The 24,622-nt window shown below is 38.8% G+C and overlaps 1 long non-coding RNA gene across 1 annotated transcript; it reads right to left on the bottom strand.

Annotated features, from left to right (window-relative positions):
* Positions 1 to 17,849: 17,849 nt before the first annotated feature.
* On the bottom strand, positions 17,850 to 22,157 carry LOC150064746 (uncharacterized). The gene is made up of 3 exons (XR_016534828.1): positions 22,020 to 22,157; positions 21,709 to 21,821; positions 17,850 to 19,411 (listed from the first exon to the last, which is right to left on the bottom strand). It is a non-coding gene; the product is annotated as an uncharacterized LOC150064746 (long non-coding RNA).
* Positions 22,158 to 24,622: the final 2,465 nt, after the last annotated feature.

Consider the following 24,622-nt stretch of genomic DNA (forward strand, 5'->3'; position numbering starts at 1 on the left):
CTTCAGGGATGGTGGAAACATCTCTCACCAGGTGTCCTGCTACATTTGTAAGCATTTCTAGTTCATGAGTCTTTCTCCTCTATTGACTATGAACTGCGGGGCTAGGTCATTATTTATGGTGGCATCAGTGTATACAAGCCTCACAGCTGGCTGACCTCATTCTGAATTTGGGCCTTTCCTGCATCTGCCCTTGAAGCCCATGAAGTGCAAGCACCTGGCAAATGAGACCATCAGTTATGAGGCTCTTCAAGTATTATAGAAATGGTTGTATAAGTTGACCATTTCTCATATTGCTGCTTTCGAGAGATTGAAATAACACTGAAGATGATGATAATTTGATTAAGGTAATTTAATGAGAAAACAGTCCCTAAGACAGAAATTGTAGGTAGAGATTGTTAGAAAATTGCATCTATGTACATATAGATGGTATGTATGTGTGCCTGTGTATGTGCCAGTACAGGGGCTTGAACTCAAGGTTTGGGTGCTCTCCCTGAGCTTTTTGCATAAGACTAGGTTCTACCAGTTGAGCCACCATACTACTTCTGGCTTTTTGGTGATTAATTAGAGATATGAATTTCATAGACTTTTCCTGTCTGTGCTGGCTTTGACCGTGAAGGACGGAATGGCATTTTTTGTCATTGTGTCGACTTGAGTCCCATCCCTGAGATAGCTATGCATACACAAATATTTCAAAATAAAAAACATCTGAAATAAGGGATATTTTACTCTGTGAGACTCTTATCTCCAATAAACTATTCAGAAAAAAGTTGTGGCTCAAGTGGTACAGTAATAACCTTGAGTGCAAAGAGGCTCAGGGACACTACCCAGTCCCTGAGTTCAAGCCCCATGACTGGCACTTGAGCCACAGCACCACTTCTGGATTTTTCTGTGTATGTAGTACCTAGGAAGCAAACCCAGGGCTTCATGCATGTGAAGAGAGCACTCTATTATTAGGCTATGCTCCTGGCCAAGCAACTTTTTTTTTTTGGCCAGTCCTGGGGCTTGAACTCAGGGCCTGAGCTCTGTCCTCAAGGCTAGTGCTCTACCACTTAAGCCACTTACCACTTCTGACTTTTCTATGTATGTGTACTGAGGAATCAAACCTGGGTCTTTGTGCATGCTAGGCAAGCACTCTACTACTCGGTTAACTTCCGGCCTTGGTGAAGATTTTTTTTCAAACTAGATGCTAAATATTAAGTGTCAAGCAATTAACATGGAGTTGGTTGGGTTGTAGCTCAGTGAGATATTGCTTCCTGCCACATGTAAGTACCTGGCTTTATTCTATAGCACTGTAAACAAACAAAGAAAAGGTAAGTAATATGGTGTGGATATTCTTTTCAATTGATAAATATGAAAGCTGATTTAATGAGAAAAATGATGTATATACTAGAAAAACAGAATGACATTTTTGTTTCTTTTTCTCTTTTTCTCTTCTTTTTGTGTCAGTCATAGGGCTTGAATTGGAAGCCTGGGTGTTGTCCCTGAGCTTTTTCCTTCAAGGTTAGCCCCCCTACCATTTGAACCATAGGCCATTTCCAGTTTTCTGATTGTTAATTGGAGATAAGAATCCTGCAGAGCCAGGCGTGGTGGCTCATGCTTGTAATCCTAGCTATTCAGGACGCTGAGATCTGAGGTTCAAGGTTCAAAGACAGCCCGGGCACAAAAGGACCTGAGACTCTTATCTCTAATTAATCTCTAGAAAATAAGAAGTGGTGCTTGACTCAAGGGTAGGGTGGTAGCCTTGTGCTAAAGAGCTCAGGGACAGCGCCTAGGCTGAGTTCAAGCCCTATTACCCACCAAAAAACAAGTCCCATAACCCACAAAAAAGAAAGAAAAGAATCCCACAGCACAGGCTGTCTTCCAACTGCAGTCCTCAGATCTCAGCCTCCTGAGTAGCTAATAGTAGTGGTAGTAGTCTATGTTGACTCTTCACATCACCACTGGACAGCAAGAATTTAAAACATTTTTGTTCTCTAGAGAACTGTATAGAATTAAGTGATAATTGTGTCTGTTAAGCCCACACTGGGATGTTCACAATTTCTGATGATTATAAGATAGTTTGCCAAGGAGAAATGACATTGTTCCAGGACAGTTTGTCCACAATTTTCACTTTATACATACCACAGAGTGAAATATCCCTTATTTCAGATGTTTTATAGTTTGAAATATTTGTGTATGCATGGCTATCTCAGGGATGGGACTCAAGTCTAAACATGAAAAAAATGCCATTCCATCCTTCATGTTCTATGTTCCATGTAGTAAAAGAATCCTTTGACTATAAGTGTCACACAGCTCTTTGTGATCTGGAGAGTGTCCACTGTCACAGTAAACAGTTACTCACTTACTACTTGCTTAACACTAATGTGTTTCAGGTTGAAGGCTAGGTCTGATTAAATGCGACTCAGCCATGGATTTCAGATTGCAAAGTTCTTGACAGAGATATAGCCCCATAAACAGATAATTGTAAGATAATTGGTAAGTTCAGTTGGAACATTATGAAAACATGGAAATTAAGCCAATCTGTGCCTGGCTGGCAAGGAGAAGCAGGGAAAGGTGGATAGTAGGGAGATGAGGGGTTTGTAAGCTGGGAGATGACAGTATTTAAGATCATTTCTATTAACAGAGGTGGGAAGGCTCTTTAATTTACAAGACTAGCCACAGAAAGCTGGAACTCAGCAGGTTTCAACTAAACCTCCACACTTCTCCTTGGTAAGCCAGCCCTCTCCTTAGACTTTTGTGTCTCCTTCAACTCTGCCAGTTCCAAATGGACACCTGGCCCTTTCCTCTGTACCTCCCCACCCCCTATGCTTTGTGCCCCTTTCTCCTCCATATCCACAGTTTCCCTTCTGGTGAGTACAGAGACCTGAGAATCTAAAGGGAGGAAATAAAAGGATGATAGATTTTATCTTCCCTTTATTGGAACTAGAGCACAGGAACCAAAACTGAATAGTGAAAAGAGGCAATAGGCCAAATTAGAATCCATCTAAAACTAACAGGAATTACTTCTCCCCACTCCAGTCAGTCCTAAAGGCTCTAATTAGGTCACAGTCTATCTACCACCATGTCCCTAAGCGGGTACAGTACCTATAGACTGCCCAGGAAATCTTGGAATTCCTATATTAAGTGAAGACAGGTTTCCATATCTATCTATCTATCTATCTATCTATCTATCTATCTATCTATCTATCTATCTATCTATCTATCTATCGATCTTCCAGTGCTAGAAATTGAACACAGGTCTCTATGCAGGTGCTCTGCCATTGAGCAACACTTCCAGGTCCACGTAATTCTTTTCTTTCTTTTGTTCTGAGCCTGGAAATCAAACTCTGTACCTGATGCTTTGTTCATTGGCCGGTGCTCTACCAGCTGAGCCACACCTCCAACCCCAGCCCATGAAATGCTATTGGCTAGAATTCTAGCCCTACTGACATCTTTCAGGCTGCCCAGGAGCATACACAAGCACACTGCTATTGAGCTGGCACATAAGGTTGCAGCTGGTGAATCCTGGCCAGTTTGTCGCACATGGCTAGAAACCAATTCAGATTAATTACCAATGCTCTGGGGATGAGATGGAGGTCTAACTCCTCACTCCAGATGTTTACTTTTTCTTTGTTGTTAAAGGATGTAGGAGAAGAAAAGATTGTAAGTATGGAGATCCATGGGCATAGAGCTGGGGTTATAGGAATTATGAAAGAAATCTGTAACAGCTTTAGTAATCTTACTAAAAAGTGTAGCATCACTACTATGGTTTATAACTTTGGGGTCTAGGTCCTTCGTTTCAGGATTCCATTGTATAGACCAAGTATTGTTGCCTCCAAAAAGCAAACTACTGGGCCAGGAGTTTGGCCTAGTGGTAGAGTGCTTGCCTAGCATGCACAAAGACCTGAGTTCGATTCCTTGGTACCGCATACTTAGGAAAAGCCAGAAGTGGTGCTGAGGCTCAGGTGGTAGAGTTCTAGCCTTGAGAAAAATCCAAGCACAGTGCTCAAGCCCTGAGCTCAAGCCCAGGACTGCTTAAAAAAAAAGTACAAAAAGCAAACTATAATCACAGATCTTGTACTAGGTTCCAATTCCTTTACATTTTTTTTTATGGTATGCACCTTCTAATGCTCTTTCCTAAGGAGCTTGAGTCTGTCTTTATTGCTACAACAAAATACCTGAAACAGGTTATTTTTGTTGTTGTTGTTTTTTTAACTTTATTTTTTTTTGTCTTTTCTTTTTTTGGTACTGGGGATCAAACCTAGGATGTTGCACTTGCTAGGCAAGCGCTTTGCCACTGAGCTACATCCCAGCCCTATATTTTTTAGTTTTTTATTAAAGAATTTATTAGCATTGATTTTTACATCATATTTCAAATGACGTATTTAACAAACAAGTATTCAAGAAGGGAATCTCTCTATATAATCACTGGCACTTAATTTTAGAACATATTTAAAATTAGGCTGAGGGTTTGTATATCATAGATGCATATTAATCTATGTAATAAAACATTATGTCTATAGAGTCATAAATTTTTATGTCTATGTAGTTATGTTTATATTTCCAATACCATGTCCATAGCATTGGGTACACAAATATTGAGTCCTTGCTCTTGTACTGTTTGGATCCAATAGCCACATATTAAGGATACCATGCGCCTTTTGCTTCTTTGGTCTTGACTTGTCTCACTCAACATGATTCGCACTAGATTCATCCACTTTCCTGCGATTACCATTATTTTATCTTGTCTGTTGGCTATGTAGAATTCCATTGTATGTATGTATATATATATATATATATATCACATTTTTCTGTCCATTCATCTGTAGTGGTGCATTTGGGTTGTTTCCATTGTGTGGCTATTGTGAATACTGCAGAGATGAACATGGCTGAGCAGGTGTCCTTATCATCTCTTGGGTTATGATGTTCAGGGTAGATGCCCAGAAGTGGTATGGAGGGATTGTAGGGAAGGTCAATTTTCAGTTCTTTAAGAAACCTCCACCCTGCTTTCCAGAGTGTCTGAACTAGCTTACAATCCCACCAGCAACACAGTAGGGTTCCTTTTTCTCCACAACCCCGTCAGCATCTGTCATTGTCTGAGTTCAAAAGCTTGGCCATTCTTGTTGGGGTGACGTGGTATCTTAGGGTTGTTTTTATTTGCATTTCCTTTATGACCATGGATGATGAGCATTTTCTCATATGCTTTTCTGCCATTTTAACTTCTTCTTTTGATAAGTCTCTCTTTAGTTCCCTTGCCCATTTAGTGACTGGTTTGTTGGGTTTGGGGGAGAGGGATTAGTTTCTTCAGTTCCCTGTAGATACTGGATATTAAGCATTTGTCTGATGTATTATTGGTAAATATCTTTTCCCAGTTGGTTGGCTGTCTCCCTACTTTAGTGGCTATACTTTTATCTGTGCAGAAACTTTTTATTTTTAGTAGTCCCATTTATTGAGTTTCTCTCCAATCTGTTGTGACCCTAGGATTCTGTTCAGCAATTTTTTGCCTGTGCCTATGAGTTCCAGTGTCTCTCCTACTCTATCATGTAACAGTTTCATGGTTTCCGGCCTGACATTGAAGTCTTTGATCCATTTTGAGTTAATGCTTGTGCATGGTGAAAGGCTAGGGTCAATTTTTAGTTTTCTACATGTGGCTGCTTAGTTTTTCCAGCACCAATAATTGAATAGGCTGTGCTTGTTCCACTGTATATCGTTGGCTCCTTTGTCAAATACAAGTTGACTATAGGTATGTGGTTCTATTTCTGGATCTTCTATTCTGTTCCATTGATCTTCTGGTCTACTTTTGTGCCAATACCCTGCTGTTTTGATTATTTTGGCTCTATAGTAGAGTTTAAAGTCTGGTATTGTAATATCACCTGCATTGATCTTTTTGCCTAGAATTGTTTTGGCTATTCTAGGTCTCTTCTTGTTCCATCTGAACCTTTAGATTATATCTTCTATTTCGGTAAAGAATGTCTTTGGGATTTTGATAGGGATTGCATTGAATTTGTATATCAATTTTGGCAGTATGGCCATTTTCACTATATTGGTTCTCCCTACCCATGAACTTGGGATGTCTTTCCATTTCCTAGTGTCCTCTTTAATTGCTTTTGTTAGGCTTTTATAGTTTTCATTAAATAATTCCTTTACATCTTTGGTTAAGTTAATTCCTAAGTATTTCATTCTTTTGGGGGCTATTGCAAATGTGATCATTTTCTTGATCTGGCCTTCTGTTTGCTTATTGTTGGCGTATAAGAAGGTACTGACTTTCGCAGGTTAATTTTGTATTTTGAAACTTTGCTAAAGTGGTTTATTAAGTCTAGGAGTTCGGGAGTGGAGATTATTGGGTTACTCAGGTAGAGGATCATGTCATCTGCGAATAGGGATAGTTTAATTTCTTCTATGTGGATCCCTTTGATGTCCTTCTCTTGCTTTATTGCTCTGGCTAAGGGTTCCAGCACTACATTGAAGAGAAGTGGAGAGAGTGGGCATCCCTGTCTAGTTCCTGATTTTAAGGTAAATGGTTTCAGTATTTCACCATTTAGTATAATACTGGCTGTAGGTTTTTTATATATGGCTTTAATTATTTTAAGGAATGTACCTCTTATTCCTATTTTTTCTAGTGCTTTCAACATGAATGGATGTTGTATTTTGTCAAATGCCTTCTCTGTGTCTAGAGAAATTATCATATGTTTGTTATCCTTAGCTCTATTGATATGATGTATTGCATTCATTGATTTGCGAATGTTAAACCAGCCTTGCATCTGTGGGATGAAGCCTACTTGATTGTAGTGTATAATTTTTTTAATTTGTTTCTGGATTCTGTTGGCTAATATTTTATTGAGGAGTTTTGCATCTGTGTTCATTAGAGAGATAGGCCTGCAGTTTTCTTTTTTTTTGTTGGGTCTTTCCCTGGTTTGGGGATGAGAGTAATATTAGCTTCATAAAATGAGTTTAGTATTGCTCCTTCTGCTTGTATATCTCGGAAGAGTTACAAGAGTATAGGTATTACTTCATCCTTAAAAGTCTTGTAGAATTCTGCAGTGAAACCATCTGGACCTCGGCTCTTTTTGGTTGGCATTTCCCTGATTGCTTCCACTATTTCATCATATGAAATTGGTTTGTTCAATTTGCTTACCTCTTCATTGTTCAGTGTGGGTAGACTATATTTAAGAAATCATCCATTTCTACTAGATTTTCTTGTTTCTTTGAATATAGGCCCTGGTATTACTTATTCATAATGGACTGAATTTCTTGGATATCTGTCGTGATTGTTCCCGTGGTGTCTTTAATCTTGTTTATTTGAGTCTCCCCTCTCATTTTTTTAAAAATTAATCTTGCCAGGGGTCTATCAATTTTGTTGACTGTTTTGAAGAACCAATTTTTTGATTTATTAATTTTATGTATAGTGGATCTTAGTTCAATCTTTGATATTTCTGATTTTATTTTTGTTATTTCTGTCCTTCTAGTTGTTTTAGAATTAACTTTTTCTTGCTCCTCTATGTGCTTCAATGTCTTCTTTAGGTTATTTACATGTTCTTCTTCTGTCTTTTTAATATGGGTCCCTAGTGTGATAAATCTGCCCCTTAGAACTGCCTTTACTGTGTCCCTTAAGTTCCTTTGTGAGGTATCTTGATTGTCATTACATTCAAGAAAGTTTTGAATTTCCTCTTTGTTTTGCTCTGTAACCCAGGAGTTATTCAGAAGTGTGTTGTTCAGCTTCCAAGTGTTTGAATTTTTTTTTAACCTTTTACTGTGTTGTTCAGAACTAGTCTGACTCCACTGCGATCAGATACAATGCATGGGATTATATCAGGCCTCTTGTATCTGCTTAAGTTTTCTGTATGAACTATTATATGATCTATTTTGGAGTATGTTCCATGTGCTGCTGAGAAAAATGTATAAAGTTTCACCATTGGATGGAAGACTGTATATAATTGTTAAGCCCAGTTGGGCTATGGTGTCGTTTGAGTTGATGGTGTCTTTGCTTATCTTTTGTTGAGCTGACCTGTCATTTGGTGAGAGTGGCGTATTGAAGTCTCCCACTATGACTGTGTTTGAGTCTATTTTGTTCTGCAATTCTAAGAGAGTTTGCTTGACGAATTTGGGTGCTCCCGCGTTGGGGGAGTAAATGTTTATAACTGTAATATTGTGGGTATGGATTGTACCCTTTACTAATATGTAGTGGCCATGTTTGTCTTTATGTACTGATTTTACTGAGAAGTTAATTTTGTCAGAGATTAAGATTGCTACTCCTGCTTTTTTGCCCGGTGCGTTGGATTGGAAAATTCTTTTCCATCCTTTCTCTTGGAATTTGCTTCTGTCTTTGGCAGTGAGGTGTGTCTCTTGGAGGCAACATATGGGTGGGTCTTGTTTCTTAATCCAGTCTTCAGTTCTGTGTCTTTTGATTGGATTGTTCAGCTTGTTCATATTTAGGGAAATTATGGAGAAGCGGTTAGTGTCCTTTGTCATTATTTATTTTTACTTCTGAGTTTTTTTCTCTTTTTTTTCCCTTTTTGTGTTTAGTGATTTATAGGTGATCGCTTCTTGATTGGGGTTCTTGCCATTCTGAGATTTGTTCTTGATTAATTAATATTTTTTGTAATGCTGGTTTAGTGTGCATGTATTCATATAGCTTCTCTTTGGAATGAAAGATTCTTGTTTCTCCTTCAAATGTAAATGCTAGTTTCACTGGATTTATCAGTCTGCGTTGGCAGTTATTGGTCTTCCGTGCATGAATGATTTTTTTCCAAGCTTTTCTTGCATTTAGTGTTTGCGTGGAGTGGTCTGCAGTTATTCTAATTTTTTCCCATTGTAGTATAGCTCTTTTTGTTTTTGTGGCATTTAAGATCAGCTGCTTAGTATTCGAGTCTAATGTCTTTACTATGATGTGTCTAGACAGTTCCTTCTAGGATCTTGCCTGATTGGAGTTCTGAAGCCTTCAATAATGTATTTTCCCTTTTGAGGTTGGGAAAGTTCTCTGCTAAGATTTTGGTGAATAGGGTTGCATTCCTTTATTAAAACACTGCTCCCTTGGCCGGGACTTTGGCCTAGTGGTAGAGTGCTTGCCTAGCTCGCACAAAGATCCGGGTTCGATTCCTTGGTACCACATACTTACAAAAAGCCCGAAGTGGTGCTGAGGCTCAAGTGGTAGAGCTCTAGCCTTGAGAAAAATCCAAGGACAGTGCTCAGGCCCTGAGCTTAAGCCTAGGACTGGCAAAAACCAAAAACCAAAAAAAACAAAAACTGCTCCCCAGGCTGGGAGTTTGGCCTAGTGGTAGAGTGCTTGCCTAGCATGCACGAAGACCCGAGTTCGATTCCTTGGTACCACATACATAGCAAAAAAGCTGGAAGTGGTGCTAAGGCTCAAGTGGTAGAGTGCTAGCCTTGAGAAAGTCCAAGAACAGTGTTCAAGCCCTGAGCCCAAGCCCAGGACTGGCAAAACAAACAAACAAACAAAAAACTGCTCCCCTTCTTCCATCTCTATTATACGAAAGTTAGATTTCTTGGCTGTGTCTGCCAGGTCCTCGAGTTCTCTTTGGTGAATTCTGACTTATTTCTCCAGGTTGATGATTCTCTATTCCAGCTCTTGTGTTTTATCTTCCGTTCCTGATGTCCTATTTTCCATCTCAGTCAATCTGCTGCTTAATGCTTCCATTTTTGTTTGCATTGTGGACACTGAGCTGATCATGTCTGCTGTGAGGGTATTAATCTTTTCTTCAAGGGATGTATACTGTTTTTTGTATTTCTCTTTTGACTTCAAGGAGCTCCTTGGTAATTTACCTGCTTACGTTCCTGGAATTGTTTTTGTAATTCTGCTTTAATCTATTTAGTCATGTCCACAATCATCTCCTTAAATAGAGTCATGTTTCATATCTCTTCAGGTGTCATTTCTTGGGATGGTGACATTTCTCTCATCCCTTCACTCTTGTTTCCTTTTGGGTTTTGTGTGTGACTTTGATTATTTATATAATTTGTGATTTGCCTCTGCGATTTCTGCTGCATTTAAGACTGTTGTTGTAGGTTTACTCTGTGATCAGTAGGTGGCGGTCTTTTACTTCGTTTGGGACTGGTGGTTCTGGGAATCTGTGTATATGTGTGATTCTCAGCCAAATTAGTTCTGCTGCTGACTGGGTCAGAGTTTGTAGCTTTTACAGGTGTTTGGCCCTTTCCCAGAGGCTGTGTGCCGCTGCATAGCTAGCTCTCATCCCATCCAGTGGCCCCACAGTGGGCGGTAGGATGGAGTTGCGCACTTTGGTCTCAGCTAGCCTGGTGGATGGCTCCTTTGCCTACCCTGTACCCAGGGGCAGGGCCCAGCTAAGAACTTGGGTTCCAAGGGTGGAGCCATGCCTTTCTGGCTCTCTGAGTGTGAGTTTGGCCCCTGCTGGTCTGCCCTTCAGTTCCCTGCTGTGTTTCAGAGAAGTACCGGCCGCTTTGCCCAGCCCTATTTTTATAAGGAAGAGATTTATTTGACTTTTATTTGGTTTATTTTATTTTGGCTCTTTGACTCTCAACAGCCCCATCTGGTGAGTCCCTCATGCTATAACATATGACTCAACTGCAAATTCAGATGCATGAACTAAATGCCAATTTCCAAATGAGAGCAAGGTTTCTGGACAAAAGAAATAAACATTTACTAATTTTTGCAGGGAAAAAGAGGACTATATGAGTTTCTATCCAAACAAAAATAATTTCTAGCTTAGGAGATAAGGATTAGGTGGAGTAAGGATAATGTTTTTGTGTGTATTTATGCCAATACTGGGACTTAGAGTCTCATTTGGCTTTTCTCTCACACTCTATTACTTGAGCCACATGTCCAGTTTGTTCTCTTTTTCCTTGGTGCCAATCCTAGGGCTTGAACTCAGAACCAGGGCACTGTCCCTGAGCTTTTTTGCTCAAGTCTAATGCTCTACCACTTGAGCCACAGATCTACTTCTGGCTTTTGGTGGTTAATTGGAAATCAGAGTCTCATGGACTTTCCTGCCAGGGCTGGCTTTGAACTGCAGTCCTCAGATCTCAGCATTCTGAGTAGCTAGATTACAAGGATGAATTGCCAGCACCTGGCTTAGTTTAAGGTTTTTGATGGTCAGAGATAAGAATCTCATGCTTTGGGGTTGGAGGTATGGCTCAGTTCGTAGAGTGCTAGCCTATGAGCAAAAGCATCAGGTATTGAGTTTGAGTCCTATTTAGGACCTAAAAGAATCTCATGGATTTGTCTCATTGGCCTGACTCCAAACTTCAGTTGTTAGGTCTCAGCCTACTAGTAATTAGGATTATAGGGTGAGAGCCACTGGTACCCAGGGAACATGGGTTTTAAGCAAAAAGCCAAGCCCCACTGGCTTCTGGATGTATGTGCTGAGGCATAACTTTGGACTTGATGATGGTATAGCTGGAGCTATATCACTGGAGCTTTCTCCCCAATAATTTTGTCCCTCCATTGAAAGTGAGATAAGGAGAAGAGCCCAAAGTCTTTACCCTGAGTTGTAAAGGCATTCTTGAGTTATTTTGCATGAGGATTAGGGGAAAGAGATAAGACAGAGAAAGCAAAGAAATATTTTGGTCAGTTGTGGGACTTGAACTCAGGGCCTGGTACTGTCCCTGAGCAATTTTTGGTCAAGCACTTTATCATTTTGAGCCATAGTGCCACTTCCAGTTTCTGGTGGTTAATTGGAGATGAGTCCCACAGACTTTTCCCTGTCTAAGCTGGCTTTGAACCTCCATCTTTAGATCCCAGCTTCCTAAGTAGCTAGGAATACAGGTGTGAGCCACCAGTGCCCAGCAAGGAAATAATGAAAAACAATACAAAACAAAACAACTGTGTAACTAAAATCAACTGGTAAGAAGCGTAAACTTGTCATTGAGCTAAAACTATAGTTTTAAACATGTTTAGGTATCCCCAGTGTAGTAGGAAATAGATGGGCAAAGAAGTCCATGTAGAGGAGAACAAAAAGGAATGGGCTTCTTTTATAGCCCCATTCTTATGATAACCAACCTATGAATAACTCTATAGCAACTGAATATCATTGAAAGGCGTCTTCCTCAGCACCACTATATTACTAATCAGTTTTGAATGTGTTTCAGAGTGGACAATTTTGAAGAGTTTCAGAACTCTTCTGGAGAACTGGCTGTCTTGGAAACAGACAGCAGCTCTTCTAACTCTCACAGGAACTAGGAGATTGACATTATCCTTTTTCATCACCATTTTGCAATGGTATTCTGTCTACCGAGATCAAAGGCCACCAAGAAGAGCTCTGATTCCAGTGGGAATGAGGGCATAGAGGCACAGGCAGGGAAATAGGACATGGTAGAGCTGACCTGGTGTGGAGACAAATATGTTTGGACTTTGTGGGCTAGGAAAGAAGAAACTTGGGCTTTCAAATATTGCATTTTTTAAAATTTTTATTTATTTTTAGATTTGATAAAATTTAAAATCAATTTCATTTTCAGTGGTGCTGGGGATCAAACCAACTTTCCTAGCAAGCAAAAAAAAAGAATGAGAAGATAGCTCAAGTGGTAGAGCACTTGATGTCTTGAGTTTAAACATCAGGGCCTCTAAACAATTTAAGTGAATACCTAAGTACATTCTAACTGATAAATAACATTCTATTTCCACATTAAAAGTACAAGATGCATGGTAAATAATTGTTTTCTTTTCCTTTGTTCATATTGGCTTTGAATTCAGGGCTTTGTGTTTATTAGACAGGCACTCTACAACTGTGCCATACCTCCAGTCCCTTTTTTACATTGGTCCTAGGGTCCAACTTTTTGCTCAGGTCTACACTTGGATCCATCTTCCTATTTCAACCTTCCCATAATAACTAACATGACAGTTGCAAACAAACCCTTCCAATGTTGGTATTGTTAGGGCACATTCCCATTGTATCCAACTATTGATTGGAAAAGAGGTCTCAGGAACTTTCTGCCTTGAACTTCGATCCTCCTGATGACAGCCAACTGAGTAAGCCTTACAGGTGTAAGCCCCTGGACCGAAGTCTTTTGCTTGCCTAGACTTCTGTGCTGATGTAATAAATAGATCCGTTAAACATGATTTGGAACAGCAAATATGATTCCAACCAACAATGAAAGAAACAACACATACTTGTATTCATAGTAGCACAAGTCACAATAGGCAAAAGTACATATACTCTCAGTGAAATAAAAGCTTTCAAAAGGAAGGACAGTTTAACCATACTACAATGTGAATGGATTTAAAAGGCATTTTGCTGAGTATAATAAGGCAGTCATCCCCACTACACACACACCCCACACACATGTACAAATACTTGATTCCACAAATGTACCTGGAACAATTGAACTCAGAGATAGAATGGTGGTTTCCATGTGCTGGAGCAAGGGAAGATAGGATTTTTTTTCAGTAAGAACAAAGTTGGGTTTTTTTTTTGCCAGTCGGGGGCTTGAACTCAGGGCCTGAGCCCTGTCCTTGGGCTTTCCTCAAGGCTAGTGTTCTACCCGGAGCCACTGCACCACTTCTGGCTTTTTCTCTGTATGTGGTACCAAGGAATTGAACCTGGGTCTTTGTACATGCTAGGCAGGCACTCTACCACTAGGCCAAACTCCCAGTCCAAGAACAAAGTTTTTGTGTTCAAAAATAAAGTAGTAGAAATCTGCTCCACAAGAATGTACATATACAACCCTTCATTACATCATGTTTCAGACAATTCTGAGTCATGTAAAACATGGGAATGAATATCATTATATAAATATATCAAAGATATCTTGGTTTTATTGTTGTGGAAGCTTTTGCTTTGTCTTAGATACTTCTACAAATATAATCCAGGCCGTCCTTCAACTCCCAATACTGCCTCATTCCCTGGAATAGCTAGGATTACAGGTGTATACCACCATGTCTGGCCACCATTTTAGTAAGTATAAATACACTATTTTGTTCACATAACAGAAAATTACCTAAGACACATGTTTAAGAATATCTCCTGTTCTATTTTCCTTCTTTCTCTCTCTCTCATTCTTCCTTTCCTTCCTTCCTTTCTTCCTTCCTTCCTTCCTTCCTTCCTTCCCTTCTTCCTTCCTGTCTCTCTCCCTCCCTCTCTCCCTCCCTCCATCCTCCCCTTCCTTCCTTCCTTTCTTTCTTTCTTTCTTTCTTTCTTTCTTTCTTTCTTATTGTTAGTTGAGCTGAAGGCTGAGCACTGTTCTTGAGTTCCTTTGCTCAAGGCTAGTGCTCTACTACTTTGAGACACTGCTCCACTTTTGGTTTTGGTAGTTATTTGGCAATAAGAGTCTCACAGACTTTCTTACCTGGGCTGTGATCCTCAGATCTCATCCTCCTAAGTAGCTAGGATTTCAGGTGTTGAGCTACCCATGCCTGGCTTCCTCCTGTTGTTAAGCAAGCAATATACAACAGTAGTTAGCACTACTGAACATTATATTTACGAATGGTCGGAATGGTCAATTTTATGTGTTTTATTATAATACTAATTTATGTACTTTACTATAGTTAAAAATACAATTAAAAGAAAGCATAGTGGTATATAAATATAAGTTCAGCATTTGGAAGGCTTATGCAGAAGGATTCTGAGTTTGAGGCTAGTCAAAAATACATGAAGGCAAGAAGACCTTGTATCAATCTTCCCAATACAAAAACAAGAAGCAGCATGCAAAAGAAAAATAAAATGTGAAATTTAAAAAAAGAGGGAAACAATCTGCCAGAGAGATCTACAAGGTGCTTTTATTTAGGTAAAGTTCAATGCATGCAAAAATGACAATATGCTGTTGAGGGATACATACACATTTAAGAAAACTGAAAAAATATAGAAAAGAAGAGTAATAGACATAAGCTTCTGGAAGATAGTTACCTATGGAAGAAGGGGGCAGGTGGGGAGGGGGTGGAGGGAGGGAGAGGGGTTTAGGGTGGATACAAAGAGCTTCCATTGTTGTCATGACATTCTTAGTTTGTTTGTGCACATAGATTTTCATAATCATTCTTTCACCAAGAAAGACAATTTTTCCCATTGAACACTGACATACTTTATTATCCTAATAACTTCTGTTCTATACATTCTTTTAGAAATTTGGATCCATTTAGAAGTTGATTTTAGTTATGTATCTACTGCTCTATTTAGTGTCTGCCTGAGACCCTGGTAAGTCAGCGTTTATCTTACACTTCAGTGCTCTCCAATAGAAGTAAAATGAGAGGCCTTCATGTGATCCCATATTTTCTACTAGCCGCATTAGAAAATAAGAAAGAAAGAAAGAAAGAAAGAAAGAAAGAAAGAAAGAAAGAAAGAAAGAAAGAAAGAAAGTTATATTTCCCTTGGTACAAGTCCTGGGTCTCAAACTCAGGGCCCTGCTCCTGAGCTTTTATATTCCAAGATAGCCACTTGAGCCACAGTTTCACTTCCAATTTTCTAGTAGTTAAATGGAGATAAGAGTTTTATAGACATTGGCTGTGTGGGTTGACTTCTAATTGTGATCCTCAGATCTCAGCCTCCTAAGTAACTAGGATTACAGGCATGAGCTGCTAGGGCCTGCTTAGACTTTTTTTTTAATAATGAGAAAAGTGTAAGTTTCTCTCTACCCTGAACTGTTAAAGACTACCACTGTTGAGCTATACTTAGATTTTTAAATGAATATATGAACTTTCACTACAAATGAAAACAAAAACAAGATCACTTGGGGATTTCCCAATTATTTTCTGGATTATCATTGGATTTAACTATGTCCTTGCTGATTTTGTCTGCTGGTATGATTTTAGGTGAAGCGTGGCAGAGCACATTTTTTCCTTTTGCAGAAACCATACAAAGAAAGCATAATCGAGGCAGGAGTGACACTGGTTAAGATTCATTGAACTTATAAACTGATATGTTGCATTAAAACTTGTATAACTACTTCAAGATAATAAAAAATTCAACAGTTAAAAAGAGAAAACTCAGCCAAGTCTTATTTCATGTGGCCTTAACAAAGCTATAAAGCAATATATACAGTGTAGAAATCATGCTTCAGATCTTGGGTTTTGATCTTCTGAAATAGTGATATTGTGTAACATTCTCTCCCTGGAGATTGGACAATGGCAGTGAGCAACAGCACCCAGCAGCCCCCATGACCACAAGAGGAAGTAAGGAACGCCAAAGTGGGGAATTTGTTTAAGCTGTGGTGGTCAGCAGGATCATTGAAGAAGACACATTTCAGCTTGAAATACTTTTATTTTATGATAGATTTATCAGGATGTAACCATGTATAGAATGAAGAGCGATTCTCCAGACAGGTTTTCCAATTTTTCTAGGGAAAAGGAAAGACCATGCCTGCTTTGGTCTCTTCCCAAAAGTCGAGTGAGTGTTTCTGCTTCATCTCAGTCATTCATCCAGTGACCACAGCATGCAGAGCTACCTAGGGATGTTTTCCCCTCTGTTTTCCCTTTATCTACAATAGCGGGTTCACACTGATAAATGGAGCCAAGCATGTGGGATATTTTGTAGCACATCTGTATTTATGACTATATAACTATATAACACCCGAGGGCTTAAAACTAAATATTATGGTAGTCATAATTGAAGTTGGCCAGTTCAGCCATCTCTAAATGGAGATGGAGGTGGTATTTTTCTGTCCAGGCTCAGCTGAACAAAGAACAGCAGAATACAGAGGCTCCATTGGGGTAGGCCATGAAGCTGTAGTGATCTGCAGGTGCCTATGAGCTTCATGAACTGACATGACTTTGCGACATGTCTAAAAGTTGGAACTGGTTCTTGGCTGATTTTCTTAGAAAAGCAGCTCGACTTCTTTCCACATGGCTCAGCCTTCTAAGAATGTGAAGGGAAGCCACAAAGTTTCTGAAGGTCTAGATTCTTACACGCACACAGTCTCATATAGTGCCTCTTGCCTAGTGGTCAAAGTCAAGAATAGGGCCAGGGTCAAATGTGGAAGAGGACTTAACTGTCACTCATTAATGAGATAAATTGTGAGGATTCTTAAATTATTTTTAATCCTTCATCTGAGGTTTGAGTTCAGTCCCATCAATAGAGCATAACAGGAAATCTTGAGATACTTGACACAAAGCAAATGATTTCAATTGTTCATTGTTTTGTTGTCTTGGTCATTGTCTCCTGGGTAAAGAACATTTTTCCTAGATAAGGATGTAGATGATTTAAAAGTGTTTTTGGTTGAAATAAAAGTTGGTGAAAATATTACACTAAAATAAGACAATCTACAAGTAGAGGGCAAAGGAATGAAGGGAGGAGGGGCAAGGAAACTACAGTCATAATATTCAATGTGCATTATGTAATATATTGAATTATATAACTTTAGAGTTTGGATGGCTTTTGGAAAGATGGGAAGAATATTGGAAGGGTGACATTGATCAAGATGCATGCAACTTGTTGAATTGAAATCTCCTTGTACAATTACTTAAATAGTTTATATAAGGTTCATTGAAATAGCACTAAGTGTGAACATACATTTTGTTTAAGAATGTGAGGGCATTTCACAGAAAAACAGTTGGTTGAAATAAGATTATTTTGTAAAACATAGACCAAGAGAAAAAAGAATAAAAATTTAAATTATACAAAATAGGAAAGCATTCCATTTACAAATTTCAGATTTTTATGTGTTTACTAACCTCCTTTTATATTTTAGCTGATTCCTGATTATATTTTGCCTTTCCTGATGTTTAATTTTCAAGAGTTAGAGAATAAAGTGTCAAAAATATGTCCTCGTCAAGTTCCACCAGTTTGACTTCACTCAGTACGGCACTAGAGTATCACCCATGCTCGGTATGTACTTAAAACTTCATACAACTGTTCACAGGAAAATCTACATCCAAAACCCATACAATTTCAAAATGTGGAACATGGATTGACACATCTGGGAACAATGAGGAATACTAAAATTTCATCCCCATGACTTAACATCTTTTATCCTAGCAAAATTTAGCTCTTCTAAGTCGGAATGAGCATATACACAAGTTTTCCTAATGATGGTAATCAGTTTTAAAGAGCCAGTTGCTAACTTTATTTCACTTTGCATTTGCTCTTGTTGTAATGGAACCCAATAGGAATGAAAGGAAATTGCAATGGGCCAGACAATGGTGGTCCTGGGACTTAAGCCCATCACATTGAGCATGTTATGTGAGTGTTCTACCACATCCTCAACCAAATATCCTGAATTTTTGGCTCTTAGCTGAGTTGTATTTTTTTTGGCTTTCTGAGTTAATGCCCAAAATATTTTAGGAGTGATTTATAGGTAGGAAACCAGAAAATTTCATTCCTTTTATATAGCATTTTGTATAGAGAAATATACTTTGATGAATCATTTATTGTTTTTTTTTCTTCTTCTGATGACAACTACCCCCAATCACTCTACAAATGAAACCACTAACTTTATTCCAGCCAATCACAACCATTTACAGTCTCCTTTCTACTGCATTTCCCACTCTGAGCTCTTGAGACATCCAGATGATGCTTTGAAATCAATATGATCTCCCTTCCTTCCTTCCTTAAAAGAAATGTATTCTTCAAATCGAGTAAAGTTGGTCACTGCCTCCTGAGCTATCCTTTGTGATAGTCACTCAGAATTATAGAGATGGAAAAATCTAAGAGACTCTGAAGTCCAGCACTAGCTGGCTTATTTTGCAGCTGAGAGCTTACATGACATACATAAAGAACACAATCTAAGTAAGATTCAACTTTCTGCTCTCTCTATTCCCTGTTCCTAACTGATTTGGTTTACTTAGGCAAAGATATCTTCTAAAAACAAATGCTTTTGTTTCTGTGACTATTGGTTGTCCAATTTTTTTCAGAGTTTGGGATCTGCCAGATGATTTTTTTTCATGGGTTTTGTGACTTTCCTTTTTTTTCTCTCACAGCTGCCTGAATTATATTTATTGATGCATATTTTTAACAAGGAATGCAAGAAATCAAGTCTCCTAAAAACTCAGAGCATTTCTCTTAAGGAAGCACAGAAACTACTTGCTAAAAACCTAAATGCCATGACATGCACCCATGGAACTGAGGCAAGAAGTGAAGATTCCGAAATTGTTTATACATGTCCTGTTGTTAAAAAGGAAAGAAGGTCACGGCAGTCTATGGCTGAACTCTCCTACCAGCGCCTGCTAATCGGCATCACCCCCTCAATGGAGCGGCTGCCTGACTCCTGTCATAGACTGGTCCAACTTGAGACCTCTAACCAGAGTTTTCATTACATTATCCTCAAGGACCCTGGTTCTGTATCCCAATTTATTATTCGGAAAATGAGTTCTATGGGCTTACGCCCACAGATGGTCTTTGATGATAGGCTTCCCAAATACACCCCATTGGAACCAGGTAATTTAAATAGATGATGAGGCTACTTGGAAAAAGTCCATGGAAATCTTGTTGCAAATTGAAGTGGCTTTCCAAAGCAGAAATAACCAAATAGTGACCTGGAGAAATATTGTTTGTTCTGAGGTTCATAGCAGTATTTCTTGAAGCTGTAGTGGCAATGAAATAAATAGAAATAATTTGATAAACTTCTAAGTTAAAGTTTCAGAGTAATTCTTGAAAGATGTATTATTTAGATATTCTACTTAAATTCTTCTTTTGAAATGACCAGTGAGACTCAATTTGTACAGCTCCCCATAGGTGCCCTTTTCTTCTTTAAAATTAGTAGAATGCAATATTTTCTATACATCTTGGCTTGACTGAGATTTAGAGATTTTTTTAGAGATTAAAAAAACAAAATGGATCATTCTATCTTTATCAAGGCTTTCAATGGAGACTATAAAAAGGAAGAAAGCTCTTGCTTTCAGATTAATAGACATATACTTATAAAAGGCAAAGGATCACATAGAGAATGTTAGATTTCTAACATAATACATAGGATGATAAATTTTAATGAGAAGTGTTTCTGTGTTTCCTAATTTCCTCATGTTATTTACAAAGGCTGGAGGCCTAGCTCAATGGCAAAACACTTGCCCTACTGGGCAAGGCCCTAGGTTTGATCCCCAGTATTGGAAAATAAAAAGCACAGGAAGTAGTATTTGATCTTTCTGTGTGATTAGAAACAAATTATGGGGCCAGGAGCATGGCCTAGTGGTAGAGTGCTTGCCTAACATGCATAAGCCCCTTTTGATACCATATACATAGAAAAAGCTGGAAGTGGTGCTGTGGCCCAAGTTGGTAGAGTGCTAGCCTTGAGAAAGCTCAAGGATAGTGTCTAGGCTGTGAGTTCAAGCCCCAGGACTGTCCAAAAAACCCAAATAAAACAAACCCCCAAATTATCAATATAAAAACTCTTCAGAAGTAAAGTATGTTTCCACTCTTCCCCTTCCCTCCCTTTCTCATCTCCTTTCCTTTTTTGTGCCAGTACTGAGCTCTGAACTCAGGGCCTCGTTCAAGGCTGGTGCTCTACCACTTGAGCCATACCTCCACTTTCAGTTTTTTGCTAGTTAATTGGAAACAAGAGTCTATCAGATTTGTTTGCTTGGAGGACTTGGAACTACAGTCCTCAAATCTTGCCTCCTGAGTAGCTAGAATCGCAGTTGCCTAGCTGAAACAGATGTAGGTTCTATCCTGGTTCAGCCATTGTTCGTGGGTAGTTTTTGTCTTTATGGTCAAAGAACATCTCCTTTACATTCAAATTCTATGATAACATTCTAAGCTGGGAGAAGTATGGTAGCTTTGATTCAAACCCAGAGCCTGACATATGCTAAGCAAGTGCTCTACCACTGAGTTATACGAATAACCTCTTCAATCTCCTTTTTATAAGGAAGTAGTTTTCTCAGAAAGCTTCTTTCTATTTCTAGTAGCCACCTTTCCCTGCAAGCCGGTAGATGAATATATAGTTCTATAGGAAAGGCAGACAGAAGGAGATTGTAGTGGGCATGGAAGAAATCAATCTACTACTTCTACCATAGAAAATGTCCTAAATGTATTTGATGAAAATCATTACCACTAGGTCTTTGTCTCGCTAAATCTTTTTTCCCTTCTCCTAAACCTTACTGCTATGACTATCTTGTGAGCTCTCGGAAACTTGGTGACTTGGTTCTGGGGTGCAAATTGTTGACTAGTAAGTTAGCTCCAGTTTATGTTCCATTTCAAAGGATGAATTCAAATATTTTTTTTGTGGGTTGTGGGGCTTGAACTCTGGGCCTGGACACTGTCCTTGAGCTCTTCAGCTCAAGGCTAGCACTTGAGCTACAGAAACACTTCCAGTTTTCTGGCGGTTAATTGGAGATAAGAGTCTCATGGACTCTCATAGACTCAAAGCCCAGGCTGGCTTTGAACCATGATCCTCAGATCTCAGCCTCCTGAGTAGCTAGGATTATAGGCGTGAGCCACCAGCACCTGGCTTCAAGCATTTGTTTCCTGTATGTTTAGACTAGTTATGAAGACATTCTTTTAAGTATACTTGGGATACTTGGGAATCCTAGGCCGTTCCCAGTATAAGGCTTGGAGGACTGATGGGGTAGGAGCTCTGTCTTTTCAATCCTTGAGCCATGAGTGGTCACCACATGGGGATGATGGTAATGAGAAATATACATGTCCTCCTGCTTTTCTCATGGTATTACCTTTTTTTTTTTGCCAGTCCTGGGCTTGGGCTCAGGGCCTGAGCACAGTCCTTGGGTTTTCTCAAGGCTAGAGCTCTACCACTTGAGCCACAGCACCACTTCTGGCTTTTTTCTATGTATGTGGTACCGAGGAATCGAACCTGTGTCTTCATGCATGCTAGACAAGCACTCTACCACTAGGCCAAACTCCCGGCCCGGTATTACCTTTTTATACTCACTTTTTCTCTCTGTCCATGAGTTTTACATTCAAGCCTTTCTTATAGACTTAGTCTTCTTGTTGATGCCATTTATTTTGGATCTTAGGTTGGCAGCATAGTTAGTCAGGAAAGGACTTTCAAGGAAGGAAAGGGGAAATGATGGCTGAGTAGAGGGACATACAGTATACTTTTACTTGCTTTTCCAATGCTCAGTGGCTCCTTGAAAAGATTGCAGTGACTAATGACCCCTCCAAGGTGGTAGGTTCTGAAACATTATAGAAGACAGCTGAATCCTAACTAATTGCCACTGCCCTTTTATACTCAGGACTTACCTTAGCATATGTTGAAAGAAATGACACAGTGTCTGTGTAGCTCTGATCACTCTGCTCATTTCTGTACCTCATTTTAGGATATTTTCCTCATTCTTATTGTTATCAGTACCCAGTGTGTCTTTCTCTTTTCGTCTGCACCTTTCATTACTGTATAAACACCAAAAAAAAAAGAAGAGACACTCTCTTTACCTGCTCTGATCTTGTAGGATCCGCTAGAACCCAGTTAGCCAGACTAATTTACTGCTTAGAGAAGGGTATTAGATCAGATGTACACTATTATTTCCCCTTTAGTTGGAAATGCCAGAAGGAAGGAGACTCAAGTTTATGATTTATGCTGTCCATTTCTGCATAACCAAAGGTTGAATCAACATGTAATTCTTTGACAATGTGGTTCTTTTCAGAACACCAGTTCCAGAATCTACAGGATCTGCAGCAGAGATATCTGAGTGGGTTCGTGAAGTTGAAGCACACTCCTAGAATTTTAACCACAGATATAATATATGACACTGAGAAGAGATTTGGAAAGAGCCAGGACATGCCTCCTGTTTTTCTTCCTCTACTTCATAAGCCTTTGGTTATTTCTCAAGATAGTTTAAAAAGATGGAACTTACTCTCTTAAAACCAAGTCTATACAATACTTAACGCAAATCGTCAAATTGAAATGTTACTATGGTGTAAAAATCCAAGTTGATCTGCTAAGCTTGATTAAACCTGCAAAACCCATGATCATAGCTGAAAGAATACTGATATAAGGAAAGAAAAAGTGCTTAAGAAGGACTTTCAAGCAAGAATAACTCTTAAAAGCCTAATAAAGGTTTTAGGTTCAATTCCCAACAACTACCTCCCAATTTAAACACTAAGTGAAGTCTGTGATTACAGAAAATGTTGACAAATTTAACAGTTAATTTTTTCAAATTCCTGTAGGTGTAGAGAATATTTTCAACATGTTTATTACTCAGTGGAATAAGGAAGGAAGTAGTATCCATGAAATGAACACAGGAAGATTTTAAAAGGCATAAATTTTGTAAAACAAAAGTTTTAAAATAATAGTACACTGGATTTCTTTGAAGAAAAAGGATTAATGACTTGAAAGATAACAGTGCAAGCTTCTAGATCTTAACATAGTACAACAAAGGAGCCTACAAATAAAAGAGTAATTTGAGGAACAAGAAATTAAGAAGTGGAAGAAATTCACAGTGGAAATATGCAAGAAAGCAGAACAGAAAAGAGATGATGTTTAAATTATTAAATCCAAATTAGAAGCTATATAACAATTCGGAACTGAAGATACAATTTAAGGATATAAAGCACTGCCTAGAAAATAAGACATCCAGAATTCCATGCGTACCCCAGCAAACAATAAATAACTTTTAAAATAAAACAATTATTAAAAGACATAGACCTTGAGTTGAAAAATCTTCTTGATCAATTAGCATTTAAATCTACTGGAAACTTTGGAGCATTAAAAATTAAAGGGAGGCTAGAGGCCAGTGGCTCAAACCTATAATCCTGGTTACTCAGGAGGTTGAGGTTTGAGGATTATGGTTCGAAGCCAGCTGAGGAAGTAAAGTCAGTGGGGCTCTTATCTCCAATTAATCACTAAAAAGCCAAAGTAGAGCTGTGGCTCAGTTGGTAGAGTGGTAGCCTTTATGCAAAAGCTCAGGGATAACACCCAGGCCCTGAGTTCAAGCCCCAGGACCCATACAAACACAAAAGAATTAAAGGGAGATGGGTTACAGTCAAAGAAATAATATACAAGGGAAGTTTCATTGACAGTAGATATGATAGGCCTCTGGTAGCATATATTATTCAAGTGTATCTGGATTTCTATAACTAGATAACCTATCTTTAAAGAGAGAGGTAAAATAAATATATTTTGAAATAAGAGCCAGCAAAGTGGTAAATACCTGTTAGTTTGCAGCATTTGGGAAACTTACATGGAAGAATCACAAGTTCAAGGCTTGCCTGGCTTCAAGCAAGACAAACATAATTTTTAAAAAGTGTTTACTATTACAGTCCTTCAGTAAAAAAAACTACTTCTAGTATATGCTGTAGAAAAAATGGAAGAAATATTCTCGACTATGTAAATTTATAGATGCATTAAAATAGATTTTGGGTTTAATTTCCCAATATTTTATTTTAAAAATTGCCTTTGTAAGTTGGATGCTCATGGCTCATGCCAGTTATCCTACTCAGGAGGCTGAAATCTAAAGATCACAATTCAAAGCTAGCTTTGGTAGGCAAGTTTTTGAGACTCTTATCTCCAATTAGCCACCCCAAAAAAGCTGGAAGTGGAGCTGTGGCTCAAGTGGTAGAGTAGTAGCCTTAAGAAAAAACACTCAGGGACAGCACGCAGACCTTGGCTTAAGCTTCGGACTAGGTACAAATAATTTGTCTTCGTATAATAAGTGTCACTATTATTTGTTTTCTTGATAATGACCATTCTAATTGGGGGGAGGTAGAATCTCAATGTGGATTTCTTTTATGGCCAGAAATGTTGAACATTTCCTCACGTGCCTATTGGCTATTTTTATTTCCTGAAAAGCAGTCTCTTTTTAATTCTTTCAGCCCACTTGTTAACTGGTTGGTTGTTTCTTTGAGGC

This window comes from Megascapheus bottae, chromosome 3 (assembly GCF_031878675.1).
Source record: "Megascapheus bottae isolate mThoBot1 chromosome 3, mThoBot2.hap1, whole genome shotgun sequence".
Classification (NCBI taxonomy): Eukaryota; Metazoa; Chordata; class Mammalia; order Rodentia; family Geomyidae; genus Megascapheus; species Megascapheus bottae.